At 50.1% G+C, this 16,396-nt stretch overlaps 1 non-coding gene across 1 annotated transcript; it reads right to left on the bottom strand.

Moving 5' to 3' along the window:
• Positions 1-7,203: 7,203 nt before the first annotated feature.
• LOC144674189 (U1 spliceosomal RNA) lies at positions 7,204-7,366 on the bottom strand. Its single transcript, XR_013574485.1, has one exon. It is a non-coding gene; the product is annotated as a U1 spliceosomal RNA (small nuclear RNA).
• Positions 7,367-16,396: the final 9,030 nt, after the last annotated feature.

Here is a 16,396-nt window from a genome sequence, read left to right as displayed (position 1 = left end):
AATAAGAAAAGCAAGGAGAGAGCCTGAAAAGAAGCTTCCAGCGAACATAAAAGGGAATTTCAAGGTCTTCTATCAACATGTATATAAAAAGAAAGGTTGGTAAAAGAAAGGGTAGGGCGGATTAGGGACAACAAACGGGACTTGCACGTGGAGGCTGGAGAAATAGTGGAGGTATTGAACAAGTAACGTCTGTCTTTACAAAGGAAGACGATGCTACCCAGGCCGAGGTGAGAGAGGAGGTAACTGGTACAGTAGAAGAATTTACAATTGATAGGAAGGTGGTGTTGGAAAGGCTATCTTTACTTAAAACAGATAAGGTACCAGGACCGGATGAGATGCATCCGAGTCTTCCAGTCTTCCTTAGACACCAGCGAGGTGCCAGAGGACTGGAGAATTGTGAATGTTACACCCTTGTTCAAAAAGGGTTGCAAGGATAAAGCTGGCAACTACAGACCAGTCAGTTTGACCTCAGTGGTAGGGAAACTTCTGGAAACTATAGTACCGGATAAAATCAATAATCACCTAGACAAGTGCAGGATAATTAAGGAAAGTCAGCATGGCTTCATCAAGGGAAAATCATGTTGAACTAACTTGGAGTTTTGCGGAGGTAACAGAGAAGGCTGATGAAGGAAATGCTGTTGATGTGGTGTATATGGATTTTCAAAAGGCATTTGAGACAGTGCCACACAACAGACTTGTGAGCAAAATTCTAGCTCCTGGAATAAAAGGGAAAGTAGGCACTTGGATAAGAAATTGGTTGAGTGACAGGAAACAGTAGTGATAAATGGTTGTTTTCCAGATTGGAGGAAGGTTTGTAGTGGGGTTCCTCAGGGGTCAGTTGTGGGGCCCTTGCTCTTTCTGATATATATTAATGCTCTAGACTGTGGTTTGCAGGGCACGACTTCAACATTTGCAGTTGAAACAAAGATTCAAAATGTTGTCAACTGTGATGAGCATAGTCTTGAACTTCAAAAGGACATCGACGTTGAAGATGCAGAAAATTTGGATTTATTTTAAAGTCCTCGCCAGGACCAGCAGCTAAGGCACCAAAGCATACACAAACAGTCGCAGCCTTACATGAAAGCTATAAACTTGTACAAAGGGCTCAGCTGTAAATTTGCAGTTAGGAAATGGGAGACACACGGGCGGGGACACGGGATAACTCAATCAAGAGATGGGGAAGCCCATTTCGCACCGTCTGATAGCAATCTTCAAAAGGACAATGCCCAGTCCCTGCACTGCAATTACTGTACAAGAACACAATTATCAGCCCACCGGGGGGGTCATTGTGCTGTGGCCTTTGTCTAACGAATACCATTAAGTTGTAACTGATAGTAAAAGATATATAAACTGTGCTCATTTCAACCTCGGTGGAGAAGCGCCCGAATTTCCCAGCATTTTCTCCCTGCATGTGTAATAAAGGAACCACTTGAATATTGCATCTGGACTCCGAGTGTTGAAATTTTGTCCCAGAGTATTCCTCGGACCTTTCAATTGGTGCTGCGAGCAGGGCCCGAAGGATGCAGGACACCGACGGGGAAATGGGATGAGTCAGTGTGAATTCATTTTTATTCATACTAAATCCGACTCCGTCCCGATCCAGGAACCGTCAGGCGCCCCACGTATCAGAAACCTGGGCTCCAGGCAATAGTTCAAGGGGTGGTAAGGGTGGGGTAGTTCGCTTGTCTTATAGATTGTTATAATTACATCCGGTATTAGCCGCAAGTAACGAGTTCGGTCAGAAAGGACCCAGGGTAAGAACCATACCGCTGACAACAACTATACCCCGACCGTCTTACCCAGAGATGGCCAGTGGTGACAAACTCGAGTGGGGACCAGAGGGATCCTTGACACAGCATTGAGCTGACAAAAATAAGAAATCGATAGGCAAAATGATAAAGAACAATTGGAACCCATTTGACTCACCCGCTGATCAGAGAAAATGGTGGGATAATCAGAAAAAAGACAAAGATGATGAAGCCTGGATCCTAATGTTAAGACAACACGTAGAGTTAAGTAAGAAAGTAAATCGAATGTTGGCCAACAAATCCCAAAATGAAGAGCTGGTCCAGGCAAAAAATCTCATGTCAGTTTCGGCAGCTTTACCACAGCCACCAGTAGCTGCACAATACGCAGATAATGTAGATTGGAACGGGCTGGTGGAACAAGCAGCAGGATATGAGGAACAACGGGAAGCGGGTTGGGAATCACCACCCCCGTAACCCGTGGCCCCAATTAAGATAGAGCATGTGCCCCTGGTGCCCGGACAACCAGGCAGACCAGGCACAGCAGCAAGCTGATTTCCGAGCCTTTAGAGCAGAAATGGCACAAGACTTAGGGCAAGCCCCAGTTAATTGGAATACAGTGACTGGAGTAAAACAAGAAAAGGGCGAGAGTGCCCATGAATATGGCAATCGGAGGTTTGAGGCATATTGTAACTACAGGGTTGTAGGTGCTGCGCTGAACCGAGACGATGTACAGATTATGCAATTGTACAAGGATGGCCTTAGCCTGGCCCACCAGGCAATCCTAAACACCAGGCCTGGGCCCACCAGGCGATCCTAAACACCGGGCCCACCAGGCGATCCTAGACACCGGGCCCACCAGGCGATCCTAGACACCGGGCCCGGGCTAGTAGACAAGAACACATATGATCGAGGAAGATGGGCCACCGGGGTAGATAACCACATAGGGAAAACTAAGATAAAGGTGTCGGCAGTGAGGTTACAGACCCCACTGAAATGGTGGCCACTGCAGCAGCCGTTCCTAAACCCGAGGTGTGCTTTAATTGTAAAAACCCGAACATAAAATATTTACAGTGTTAGATGTAGCCAATGGATTTTGGTCGATACCACTGGACCAGGAATCCCAAGATAAATTCGCTTTCACAGTGGGAGGGAGACGGTGAACATGGGCGAGGCTCCCACAGGGATTCCACAACAGCCCCAACATCTTCCATCGGGTCACGAGTGAGAAGCTGAGTCCGTGCGACGTAGAGTCTAACAACAGTACAATCTTATAATATGCAGATGATATCCTAATAGCGTCAGAATCGGAAAGGGGCCACATCGGAGCTCTCCTCTGATAGTCATAAGGACACTGAAAAATGCTGGATTTAAGATAAACCCCTTTATGAGTTGCTGACCGGGAGGGCGATGCGCTTGCCAGAGGGCAGAGCCACCGGAAGTGAGGATATGGGACCCATCAGAGATAAAATTAAAAACGATATTAAGCAATTGGATGGACAGCTAAAGGAATTACAACAGGAAGTGAAGGACCAACAGGCTATCAGGGATTTAGAAGAGAGGACAAAAGGGGGACCCGCGTCACCACCGGCTGAGGTCGGAGACATGGTGTTTGTTCAAATCACCCCTAGCCAACCAGGTTTTGCCCCAAAATGGACTGGACCGTACGGAATTATTCACGTGCCTGCGCCGATATGAAGGGAAAAGCTAGGTGGAAACACTGGTCGCAACTGAAAAGGTATGATGTAAGTAAGAAAGACTAAATTACCAGGCAGCGGGGGGAAAACGGGCAACGAGCAGTCCGTACTGTGTAGGCCAAGTGGTTTAGGATTCATTCCCGATCTGGAGGACCGGCCATCTGAAAGACAAAAGGGGGAATCCTCAACTACGGGGAGGGTCACCGTGGGCTGTGCACAAGGAGGGACGTAAAGGAGAAAGCTACAGTGTGTGAGAGATTTTTCGCAATTTACCTTCACACCCCAGGAGAACAACAACTGGGGTCACTGTCCCGGGGAGGAAGACTTGGGAATGACAGATACCTGGCATTGGATCTTGAGGGCCAAACACGGAGAGTTGACTGCAACGGCGGACCCCCGGACCGACACCACCCTGCTATCACAGGACACGACGACACCACAGAGACTATCTTGCCCAGACATGACCCCTGGGCCACAGAATGGACTGGTACTGTATACGGACGGTGAACTCTTGTATGATAATGTTAAACATGAAATTGTACAGGTAATTGTGAACCTGGCAGGTATGCGACTGCCAGAGTATTGCAGAAACCAAGCGCCCCTACGAAAACTGTACAAATTACTGAGTAAGGCTGTGATTAATCAGGCGGCCGACGCCACGGGAGCCACTAGATTCAGGGCACCACCAGAAGAGAGAGTTAGTTAACAATGTACTGACAAGGGTGAACACAGGGACTTCCCTGGTAAACTCTCTCGACATTCAAGGAATCAACTCCGAGGTCACGAATCTTAAAGGGATCATGAGGCAGCTTGCTCATAAGAGTAGCGAGGGGTGGTGAAACGGCAGCGGCCCTAGGGGGCAAGAGTGTGGCATCTGTATTGGAAAGCGTACACGTTATAGAGACCCATGCTAAAGCCACCAGCCAATTAACAGAAAGGGAGGAACGACAAGAGGACAGCACCCAAAAAAGCCAGCTTACGGCCGGTGGATGATCGGGCAATTAAGACACAATCTGGGCCAGATCCAAAGTGGGGAGGTACCGGGCTGGATCAACAGTGCCCGGTTGTGGGGGATGGACAAGAACCCAGGCGTCATCGACGCATGTACATTGAAAGGAGTGACCAGGGTGTATGCGGTGATTCAGAAGTGCACCTCAAACCAAATGAACGTGATAGGTATGGGCAATCCCCTCAGTCACAGCAGACACGGGCCCACACCCTCAGTACCAAGTGGAGAACATTGGGTTAATCTGAGACAATGACTCCCTCCGGTACTACCCCATAGATATGCATGCCATATGCAAGAATGAGGGCATACACGGGGAATCACTGAGCGGGTGCAGGAGGAAAGGTAGCCTCACAATTAGCTCCCATCCAGTTGGAACGGGGGGGGGTGCTGGACAAATGCGGGTACAACCGAACGGAGGGTTGTATATTAGAAATTACCCACAGAGAAAACCATCACACCCGCTCAGGATACAAGGGAACCCCGGCTCCCAGTTACTATCAGACACGCGTGAATGATGTACGTCCAACAAAGGGGTCAGGTCTCAGTCAACCCCTCCGACACACTCCACCATGCCCTGGAACACTATGACGAACCTAAGCAGGCCCCAATTCCCAACCTTCCCGAAAGTCTGACAAAGTTGAAAGGTGTCTTACGAAAGGTGAGGAATCAGCATTACGTGTTACAGGCGGTGTTTAAAAGGCTAATCAATGATATGGAAGAGCACTTGAGAGATCCGACATGGTGGGAGCAAGTGTGGGAATGGGGGCTGAATGCGGACATACACCCCTGGATAAGAATAAGCTCTCATATACTCGTCGCAGTGCAGCTAGTGTTAGCATTGTTTAACTCTAATTCTTTCAATGTCTTCTCCAGACAATCCAAAAAGTACCAGGAGACCATGAGTGGCGTACTGAGAGGCTGCGAGGAGACATTTGCGTTACATTATGGGACCAGCAACACTCACACACACACAGATTACACAATCCACACTGACATCACTAAAAATCACAGACGGAATCTCAGTAACAATCCACATGCTTTGCACAGTCTTGTGTTGGGGGTTTAGTGTTTGATATTTCGAACTGCAGTGACATTCCCGACAAGATGAGTTAAAGTTTTAACCTTAACCAGAAAATGGCTGAAACATTGTTTTCCTGGGATGAACACGTCAAAGGACAGGAAGAATCAGAAAGTTGTCCTGCCCTGGGATTAACATATCAATGGACAGGCCTCCTGGGGAGCAGATTGAGAGACATCCCAACATGCCAGGGGTGGAGTCTGCAAACTGCTCATTCAGGATATACCTGGCTAGGAACCCAATCCGAAAACCGCCTCCAGAGTGCGGAGCTAGTCCCCACTCTGGTTTAATGTGCGTGTGTGTTCCCTCTGTCTCAATCTGCTTTATAACTCTTTGACTTGTTTGTATTTGGATGTTGCTGAGTTGTAACTGAGAGTGAATCATTGGCTCTTGCGTTATTTTGTTTGAAAATGTTCTTTGCTCTCTGTTTTAATGGAATTAATTTTCTCCCCCACCCCTCAAAGAATTTTTATTTTGAAACCTGCAATCTGAAGATCCAGACTGGGACAAGGACTCTTCTTCTTCAGGAGTTTCCTGAGACCTTCTCCAAGGCCGTGCCCCATGGGCCCACGTGAGTTTGTGTCCGTTTCTTACCCTGAGATTTAATTTCCTCTCCGGGACCCTGGTTTTCGGTGGCTCCGGTTAACCAGTTCCTGTTGGACTGCGGGCCTGGAGTTTCAAAAAGAAAATCCTGGGGTTAAAGTAGCCCGGCCTTGCAATCCAAAACTTACATGTTAGCCTCCAGTGTGTGAGGAACAGGAGCCCCACAAGAGGAAATGAAAAGTCCTAAAGTGAAGCTGCCTAAAATCTTGTTATAATTCAGGGACAATGCGTGTATTTTGGGCTGTGCGATCATTCTGACGGTTAAACGGGATTCCCGGTGGTCATTTTACTGAGGGTTTAGATTTCTATCTGCCTTTCTCCAGTTTTCTTTCTGTTTATTTCTTCGCTTTGCGCTATTTAAGCCTTCAAGGAATAATCACAGGTGAATTGATGGGCCTACAGCAGGGCAAGTGAGCTGCAGAAGGGGCAGGGAAAGACTTTTACACATGAGGAGAGGGGGCAGGAGTTTCAGAAGGTAGGAGTCACACAGGGGGCTGATTAAGGGGGAGATTATACAGAGGAGGTGGGAGGCTGGTGTTCGTTTCGGAGGGGGGTAATTTGAATGAACATGGGGACAGGGTGCTTGTTCATGTTTGAAATAGTGAGGGGTCGCTGCTACATGTTTAAAATGGTGAATGCATATGAGTTAATAGCTGATATGAGTTTGTATTTATACAGACGTCCAGATAGATAGGGGGTGGGGCGGTGCTGGGAGTGCGGGGACTGTTGTGATGGTGGGTTGGGTGTTAGATGGGGGTTGTTTGAGAGAGATTTTTGAGTAGGCAAACGCGGGGTTAAAAATGGCGCGAGTAATTTGGCGGCCACGAAACAAACGGTCTGGCGAAAATGATGCATAGATGGAATAATTGTCGGCTGATAATGACAGGGAGGAAAAGAATGGGGGTTGGATAATATTTGCGAGGAGGAAAGAAAAAGCTAAATAACCAGTCCAGTATAGATTTTGAAGAGCACACATTGGGGGTTATATATTTCTTTTTTCAGAAAAGGTTGCTGACAGGAAATAGAAGAGAAAATGAAAGATATGATGAAATCTATTTTTTGAATTGTGAATCGGGGAGAGCGCAAACGCAGTCCCCCACTACCACAAATTTTACAGTCGAGTATCCCGCATTTGGGGACATCGCAGGCGTCAGCACACCCGAAGTGCAATGGGCTAGCATCGTCCTGGGAGAACCTTTTTTTTTTGCAAAAATATACTTTATTCATAAAATATCTTCAACCACATTCCAAACCATTTCAAAAACACCATTACAAGGGTACAATCCGGTTCAACTTTAACAAAATGTATCACCAGGTGCATCAGTACAAACAATATTACAATCATTTACAGGCTTTCACTTTGATCTGTACAGCCCGAGGGGCTCTAAACAGTTCCCAGTCTCTCGGTGCGCTGTGGTAGAAAGGTCTTAGACAGCGGCCCTTCCCCATTGCGCTTTTGCAGCAGCTGCCCCAAGCTTTAGTGCGTCCCTCAGCACGTAGTCCTCGGCCTTGGAATGTGCCAGTCCGCAACACTCGGTCGGGGACAACTCTTTGCGCTGGAAGACCAACAAGTTTCGGGCAGACCAAAGCGCGTCTTTCACCGAGTTGATGATCCTCCAGCTGCAGTTGATGTTTGTCTCGGTGTGTGTCGCTGGGAACAGCCCGTAGAGCACAGAGTCCTGTGTCACAGAACTGCTCGGGATGAACCTCGACAGCAACCACTGCATCTCTCTCCAGATCTTCTTTGCAAAGGCACCAACTACAAGGATGTGAACAACGGTCTCATACCGACCACAGCCACCTCGAGGGCAACATGCCAAGGGGGTGAGACTCCTGACTTTGACAGTCTGCTCGGGGAACCATCCCACAGGGTCCACCCTCTCCTTTTCCCTCAGGGCCTCTAAGACGTTACGTGCTGACCACTGCCTGATGGACTTGTGGTCAAAGGTGTTTTTCTGCATCAATTTTTCCACCAGGGACAGGTGGTACGGCACGGTCCAACTACTTGGAGCGTTCCGCGGCAGCGTGGCCAGACCCATCCTTCGCAACACCGGGGACAGGTAGAACCTCAGCACGTAGTGACACTTGGTGTTTGCGTACTGAGGGTCTACGCACCGCTTGATGCAGCCACACACAAAGGTGGCCATCAGTATGAGGGCGATGTTGGGCACGTTTTTTTCCCCTTTATCTAGAGGCTTGTACATCGCGTCTCTGCGGACACGATCCATTTTCGACCTCCAGATAAAGCGGAAGATGGCTCGAGTGATCGCCACCACGCAGGAGTGTGGAATGGGCCAGACCTGCGCCACGTACAGCAACAGCGAGAGTGCCTCACACCTGATGACCAGGTTCTTACCCGCAATGGAGAGGGAGCGTCGCTCCCACATGCCCAGTTTCCTTTTCACCATAGACACTCGCTCCTTCCAGTTTCTAACGCATGCCCTGGTCCCTCCGAACCATATCCCCAGCACCTTCAGGCCGTCAGCCCTGACAGTGAAGGGGACAAAGGATCGGTCAGCCCAGTTCCCAAAGAACATGGCCTCGCTCTTCCCACGATTTACCTTGGCTCCCGAGGCCAGTTCGAACTGGTCGCAAATGTGGATCAGTCTGCGCACCGACAGCGGATCCGAGCAGAAGACGACGACATCGTCCATGTACAGGGAGGCTTTTACCTGAGTGCCTCCACTGCCTGGGATCGTCACTCCTCTTATGCCCGGATCCTTCCTGATGGACTCGGCCAAGGGTTCTATGCAACACACGAAAAGGACAGGCGAGAGAGGTCAGCCCTGCCTGACTCCAGATTTAATCGGAAAGCTATCTGTTTCCCACCCATTGATTGAGACTGCGCTACTGATGTTAGTGTAGAGCAGTTGGATCCAATATCGAATTCCCTCCCCAAACCCCATTTTGGAAAGCACATCCACCACGTAGGTGTGCGATATTCTGTCAAAGGCCTTCTCCTGATCCAGGCTGATGAGGCAAATGTCCACACCCCTATCCTGCACATAGGCAATCGTATCCCTGAGCAGCGCCAGGCTGTCAGAGATCTTCCTGCCTGGCACAGTGCAGGTCTGGTCATGGTGTATCACCAATTCCAGAGCGGATTCGACCCGATTGGCGATGACCTTGGACAGAATCTTATAGTCCACATTCAACAGTGAAATGGGTCGCCAAATTCTAATTTCCTCCCTTTCTTCCTTGTGCTTGTAGATGAGGGTGATGATGCCTTTCCTCATGGATTCTGACATGCTGCCGGCCAGGAGCATACTCTCGTACACTTCTAGTAGGTCTGGGCCCTTCCAGTCCCACAGAGCCGAATACAACTCCACCGGCAAGCCGTCGCTTCTGGGGAGATTTACTCTTCTCGAAGGACTCAAGGGCCTAAGTCAGTTCGTCAGGAGTTCGCGGTTTGTCAAGCCTCTCCCGTGTACTGTCGACTAAGACCTCCGTGATAGAGGACAAGAAGGACTGGGAGGCCGTGCTGCCCGTGGGCTTCACGTCATACAATCCGGCATAAAACGATTTGCTGATCCTCAAAATGTCGGACTGCGCTGACTTTACTGAGCCGTCTTCTTCCTTCAGGCTGCTGATCACAGAGCTCTCTCTCTGTACCTTTTCGAAGAAGAAACGTGAGCACGTCTCATCCTGCTCCACGGAGCGCGCTCCGGAATGGAAGATGTTCTTGGAGGCAAAGGGCTAGGCTTGCTGGCTCTTCACCTCTTAGAGTTCCTCCTTGACATCGACCCCCACCGACTGCAGCCGGAGCAGATTCTGCATGTATTTCAGGAGTCGGGACATTTCCCTCTGTTCCTTTCTAGCTTTCTGGGTGCCTTTGACGATGAAAAACCTCTTGATGTTTCCCTTGATCGCTTCCCACCAATGTGTCAGGGACTCAAAGAGGGGTTTCATGGTTCTCCAACCTTTGTAATCCCTCTTGAGCTCCTCAATGTTCTCTGGGGTCAGCAGTTGCACGTTTAGCTTCCATGCCCCCCTGCCCACCCTCTGGTCTTCCTCTAAGTGACAGTCAACCAGTAGGAGGCAGTGGTCAGAGAACACCGGCTTGACATCGGTGGATCTGACTGCGAATGCGCGGGACACAAACAGTTAGTCTATCCTGAAACGGATGGACCCGTCTGGTCGCGACCGGGTGTATCTATGCTGTGCTCAGTCTGCAGGGTTGCTGAAGACGTCGTGCAGCTTGGCATCCTTAACTGTTTCCATCGGGGGTCTGGACGTAGCGTCCAACCTTCTGTCGGCCCTGCCGGATCGTCCAGCCGCATCGATGTTGCAGTTGAAGTCACCGCCCACAATGACCGGCCTGGACGTCACCAACAGCAGTGGGAGCTGCTGAAAAACCGCCAGCCGGGCGGTCTTTTGTGCCGGGGCATACACGTTAATTAACCGGAGTGGAGCATTCTTGTACATTACTTTTGCTACGAGGAGGCACCCACCCATGACCTCCTTAACCTCGGAGACAGTGAAGTTGCCTCCCCGCAGCAGAATACCAAGGCCGGAGGAACGAGAGTCGTATCCGTCCGATCAGATCGATGGCCCGTATGACCACCACCGTGACCATTGTCTGTAGTAGCTGAGGTGCGGTATCGCACACTCCTGCAGAAACAACAGGTCAGCTTTGACCTTGGCAAGGTAATCCAAGGTCGCTACACATCGCGTAGTTGATTTAATGCTATGCACATTTATGGATACCATCTTTACACCCATTTTAAAGCATTTAGTCTCTTACCAAACCTGTTGCCTCTGAGAGTCCCAGGCCTTTGGTCTGCTCCTGCATACCCATAGTGTTTACAAATTGCCTCACTTTGGATGGGCTGAGGAAACTGTCCTGAACATCCCCATTGGCAATGTTCTGCTCAGGTGGCATCTGGGGTTCGAGCAGAGAATGGGATTTGAAATGTCCTCTGTTGGAGAAGCTTCTCCAATCCTCTCCCTCTCTGGGGCGTTGCTACTCCCGGCTTCCCGGAGCTGGGGTGCGCTGAGCGCCTCACTGCTCCCAGATTCCTGGGGCTGGGATGCGCTGGCCTCTTCGGGTTGTGGGCAAAGTTGGGGTGCGCTGGTCTCCTCATTGTCTCCAATGTTCTGGAGCTCAGGTGTCTCGTCCTCCAACTCCCTAGAGCTTTGCCGCTTCTTCTGCAGGTGTCGCCCAGGCACTTCTTCGTCCGAAGAGCAGCTGCCCTTGTTATCCGTGTCGGATGGGAGACGCCTCTTGCCTCTTGTCTGGGAAGTGGCTTGGTCCCTTCTTCCTTTTGGCTCTCTTCACCAGCTGCCACTCCCCCTGCTGATTTTCCGCTGCTTCCTCCTCCTCCATTGATTCGCTCTCCTGAGGAGTGGGAGGTTCAGGGGGCAGTGCTGTTGATCGGTTGTCTGCTGCCTCAATCTTTTCCTCCACCTTGTCTCTCCCTGTGTCCTCCTTTGTCCCCTTGTTTTCACTGGGGGCCATGGTGGTTGGAGTGTTGCAAGTGTCCTTGGTAGTGGTGACTCGAAGCATTTCTGCTGCTTCCCCCTCTTTGGCTTTGGCTGCCTGTGCATAATTGAGGCAGCGTTTGGGGCAGGTCCTGTAGAGGTGAGCTGCCTCGCCACACAGGTTGCAGCTCTTAGTCTGTTTGCAATCCTTTGTCTGGTGCCCTTCCTGTTTGCAGTTCTTGCAGAGGGCGCCGATGCAGTTGGCCGCCACATGACCAGACTTGCCGCATGAGCAACAAAGTTTGGGTTGCCCAGCGTAAACAAAGTAGCCATGGCTTCTCCCGATAGCGAAGCTGGAAGGAGGGTGGAAGATGGTTCCCTTACCGTCGGGGTCTTGAGCGTGACCTTAACCTGGCGTTTGCATGTCCAAATCCTGAAGGCGTCTCTATCCTCGCTGGAGCTCCCAACTTTGTTGACGTACCTGGCGAGGAAGGTGAACACGTCGGCGACAGGGTCGTAGGGGTTACAGAGACGCACTGTCACCACATGGTCCCGTTGCAACGGCGGAGCAAAGAGCGGCTCCACCGTCAGGATCTTCATCTCCGGCTGGTCTCTGTTCTCCTCGAACACCTTCAGGAACGTGACGCAAGCTGCCACTCGCTTGAAAGTCACATCGAAATGTCCAGCGCTTGGGAAGTCTTGCAGGGAGTAGATCTCCTCCGCTTCAAATCCACATGCCTTCAACAGGATCCGCTTGATGAAGAAGGCCCGATCCATGGGTGCTCCTCCTTCGCTGCCCTTCACCGTCACCCGAACAGTGTTACGTACCCCATCATATGGGGCTCGACTGGTTATAGCCATCGCTTCACGACTACACTTTATCTTAGCCAAAAGGCCGAGTCAATCGAATGTTGGCCAACAAATCCCAAAATGAAGAGCTGGTACCGGCAAAAAATCTCATGTCAGTTTCGGCAGCTTTACCACAGCCACCAGTAGCTGCACAATACGCAGATAATATAGATTGGAACGGGCTGGTGCAACAGGCAGCAGGATATGAGGAACAACGGGAAGCAGGTTGGGAATCACCACCCCCATAACCCGTGGCCCCAATTAAGATAGAGCATGTGCCCCCGGTGTCCGGACAACCAGGCAGACCAGCTCAAGCGGCCGTACCGGCACAAAATGGGCAGCCGGCCCAGGCGCCAATACACGGACAGAGAGCTATAACGGGGGGTTCCTGGCGCAACTGAGAACCACGTATGTGTCCCTGTCACCTAGCGACACTATGAAGCTATTGGAAATAAATTACCCCAACTAAAACCTAGACACGGAATGAGTCGTTTTGGCAAAAATTGAGGGAAATAAGGCAATGCCACCGTCTCCATAACAGGGACGTTCGCGGGTTAGTCCGGATAAAACTACCTGAGGCGTTTTGGGGACGGCTGCGGCGAGCGTATCAGGACGGAACCTGGTGTAATGATATCGCTGCAGACCAGGCACAGCAGCAAGCTGATTTCCGAGCCTTTAGAGCAGAAATGGCACAAGTCTTAGGGCAAGCCCCAGTTAATTGGAATACAGTGACTGGAGTAAAACAAGAAAAGGGCGAGAGTGCCCATGAATATGGCAATTGGAAGTTTGAGGCATATTGTAACTACGGGGGTGTAGGTGCACTGGAGGTTCACTAGAGCTTTCCCCACCAGGGACTGCAACGCCACCACGGCCACAAAGATCCTCGCTTTTGAAGTAGTACCAAGGTGGGGAATCCCTTTACAGATAGATTCGGATCAAGGAGCGCATTTTACGGACAGTATTATGAAAAGGACGTGTGAGCTGCTCGGAGTAAAACAGAAATTTCACGTACCTTACCATCCACAAAGCTCAGGAATGGAAGAATGTATGAACCGCACGTTAAAAAATGCTATTGCAATGGCAAACACAGCAACTAGTAGGGGATGGGTGGATGTGCTCCCCTGCATATTGATGCGACTGAGGGCTACCCCCAACAGGACAACTGGTTTAACCCCTTATGAGTGGATGACCGGGAGGGCAATGCGCTTGCCAGAGGGCAGAGCCACCGGAAGTGAGGATATGGGACCCATCAGAGATAAAATTAAAAACGATATTAAGCAATTGGATGGACAGCTAAAGGAATTACAACAGGAAGTGAAGGACCAACAGGCTATCAGGGATTTAGAAGAGAGGACAAAAGGGGGACCCCCGTCACCACCGGCTGAGGTCGGAGACATGGTGTTTGTTCAAATCACCCCTAGCCAACCAGGTTTTGCCCCAAAATGGACTGGACCGTACGGAATTATTCACGTGCCTGCGTCGGTATGAAGGGAAAAGCTAGGTGGAAACACTGGTCGCAACTGAAAAGGTATGATGTAAGTAAGAAAGACTAAATTACCAGGCAGCGGGGGGAAAACGGGCAACGAGCAGTCCGTACTGTGTTAGCCAAGTGGTTTAGGATTCATTCCCGATCTGGAGGACTGGCCATCTGAAAGACAAAAGGGGGAATCCTCAACTACGGGCAGGGTCACCGTGGGCTGTGCACAAGGAGGGACGTAAAGGAGAAAGCTGCCTCTTATATCCAACCTAAACCCTGGTGATCACCAGCAGTGTGCTTCATTACAGAAATAACAATAATTGGGTAACCTCCACGCCAAGATGGAAAAAAGCTGGGTGTCCATGATCATTACCAGGGCCCTGGCTATCGCAGCCACCGGCATACAGAATGTAAACCGTGAAGCAGTGGCCGGTATGGGCTTATACTACAAGAATGTCAGCGACGGATATTGCGTGAAAGGTGTGAATGTCACAACGGAAAGGTCAATGCTCTTCAAGTGTGGCACCGGGCTTACGCAACTATCCATTGGAACGAGCGATGGTGAGAGCCTAGGGCAGAGCTCGCATTCGGGAACGGAACTCCGATGGAAAAATGAGGGTCCACTATGCTTCCAGATCAGCGATGGTTCGGACGGACCCTGGACATGTGCGAAGGGGGCACAGGTCCAGATACAGTGTGTGAGAGATTTTTCGCAATTTACCTTCACAAGGAGGACTTGGGAATGACAGATACCTGGCATTGGATCTTGAGGGCCAAACACGGAGAGTTGACTGCAACGGCGGATCCCCGGACCGACACCACCCCGCTATCACAGGACGCGACGACACCAAAGAGACTATCTTGCCCAGACATGACCCCTGGGCCACAGAATGGACTGCTACTGTATACGGACGGTGAACTCTTGTATGATAATTTTAAACATGAAATTGTACAAGTAATTGTGAACCTGGCAGGTATGCGACTGCCTGAGTATTGCAGTAACCAAGCACCTCTACGAAAACTATACAAATTACTGAGTAAGGCTGTGATTAATCAGGCGGCCGACGCCACGGGTGCCACTAGATTCAGGGGACATCCTGCTTTCCACCGCCAGAAGAGAGAGTTAGTGTGGAAGAATAAAATACATCTACAGGTCAACTAAGGGTTAAACAGTTAGCACCATCGTGGAATACTACAGCACTGTTCCCTCTCTCGTTAGCACCATCGTGGAATACTACAGCACTGTTCCCTCTCTCGTTAGCACCATCGTGGAATACTACAGCACTGTTCCCTCTCTCGTTAGCACCATCGTGGAATACTACAGCACTGTTCCCTCTTTTGTTCTAGCAGGTACACCTGCAGCTGCCAGCTAATTGAGCAGGAGGGGAGAAAGGGAGTGTCATGGGCAGGCTTCCTGGAGTCATTAAGACGGGGCTGGGATGTCTGCCCCCAACACAAGGAGACAGGATCAAGCAATGGTCATCTGTTCTCTAGAGTGTACACTGCCTAGCACTAAAGATAAGGTCAAGCATGGTTATCTATTCTCTGTCTCACTTTTTATTAGTACGTGAGCTTCCCCTAATATCCTGTATAGTCATAAACTTAGAATAGACTAATTGTGTGACAATGATTCTCAATGTAATTGATCATTGAAAGTTAGACAGTCTTATCACCTTCAAGCTCTTTGATATGTACAACCTCTACTATAAATATGTGTGTGCTCTGATGCTTCCTCAGAGTGTGCTTGTATGTTACTGGGCTCTCCGTGATATCACGATTAATAAAGGCTTCCGAGACAAACCTCCTGGGTCTGAGTGTTCACTCCGATTTCCGCGACAGTTAGTTAACAATGTACTGACAGGGGTGAACACAGGGACTTCCCTGGTAAACTCTCTCGACATTCAAGGAATCAACTCCGAGGTCACGAATCTTAAAGGGATCATGAGGCAGCTTGCTCATAAGAGTAGCGAGGGGTGGTGAAACGGCAGCGGCCCTAGGGGGCAAGAGTGTGGCATCTGTATTGGAAAGCGTACACGTTATAGAGACCCATGCTAAAGCCACCAGCCAATTAACAGAAAGGGAGGAACGACAAGAGGGCAGCACCTAAAAAAGCCAGCTTACGGCCAGTGGCTGATCGGGCAATTAAGACACAATCTGGGCCAGATCCAAAGGGGGGAGGTACCGGGCTGGATCAACAGTGCCCGGTTGTGGGGGATGGCCAAGAACCCAGGCATCATCGACGCATGTACATTGAAAGGAGTGACCAGGGTGTATGCGGTGATTCAGAAGTGCACCTCAAACCAAATGAACGTGATAGGTATGGGCAATCCCCTCAGTCACAGCAGACACGGGCCCACACCCTCAGTACCAAGTGGAGAACATTGGGTTAATCCGAGACAATGACTCCCTCCGGTACTACCCCATAGATATGCATGCCATACGCAAGAATGAGGGCATACACAGGGTATCACTGAGCGGGTGCAGGAGGAAAGGTAGCCTCAATTTGCTCCCATCCAG

The sequence above is a fragment of the Cetorhinus maximus genome, unplaced genomic scaffold, assembly GCF_964194155.1.
Source record: "Cetorhinus maximus unplaced genomic scaffold, sCetMax3.hap1.1 HAP1_SCAFFOLD_584, whole genome shotgun sequence".
Classification (NCBI taxonomy): Eukaryota; Metazoa; Chordata; class Chondrichthyes; order Lamniformes; family Cetorhinidae; genus Cetorhinus; species Cetorhinus maximus.
Note: the sequence above shows the minus strand (reverse complement) of the source record. Positions and strands in the feature narration are given on the sequence as shown.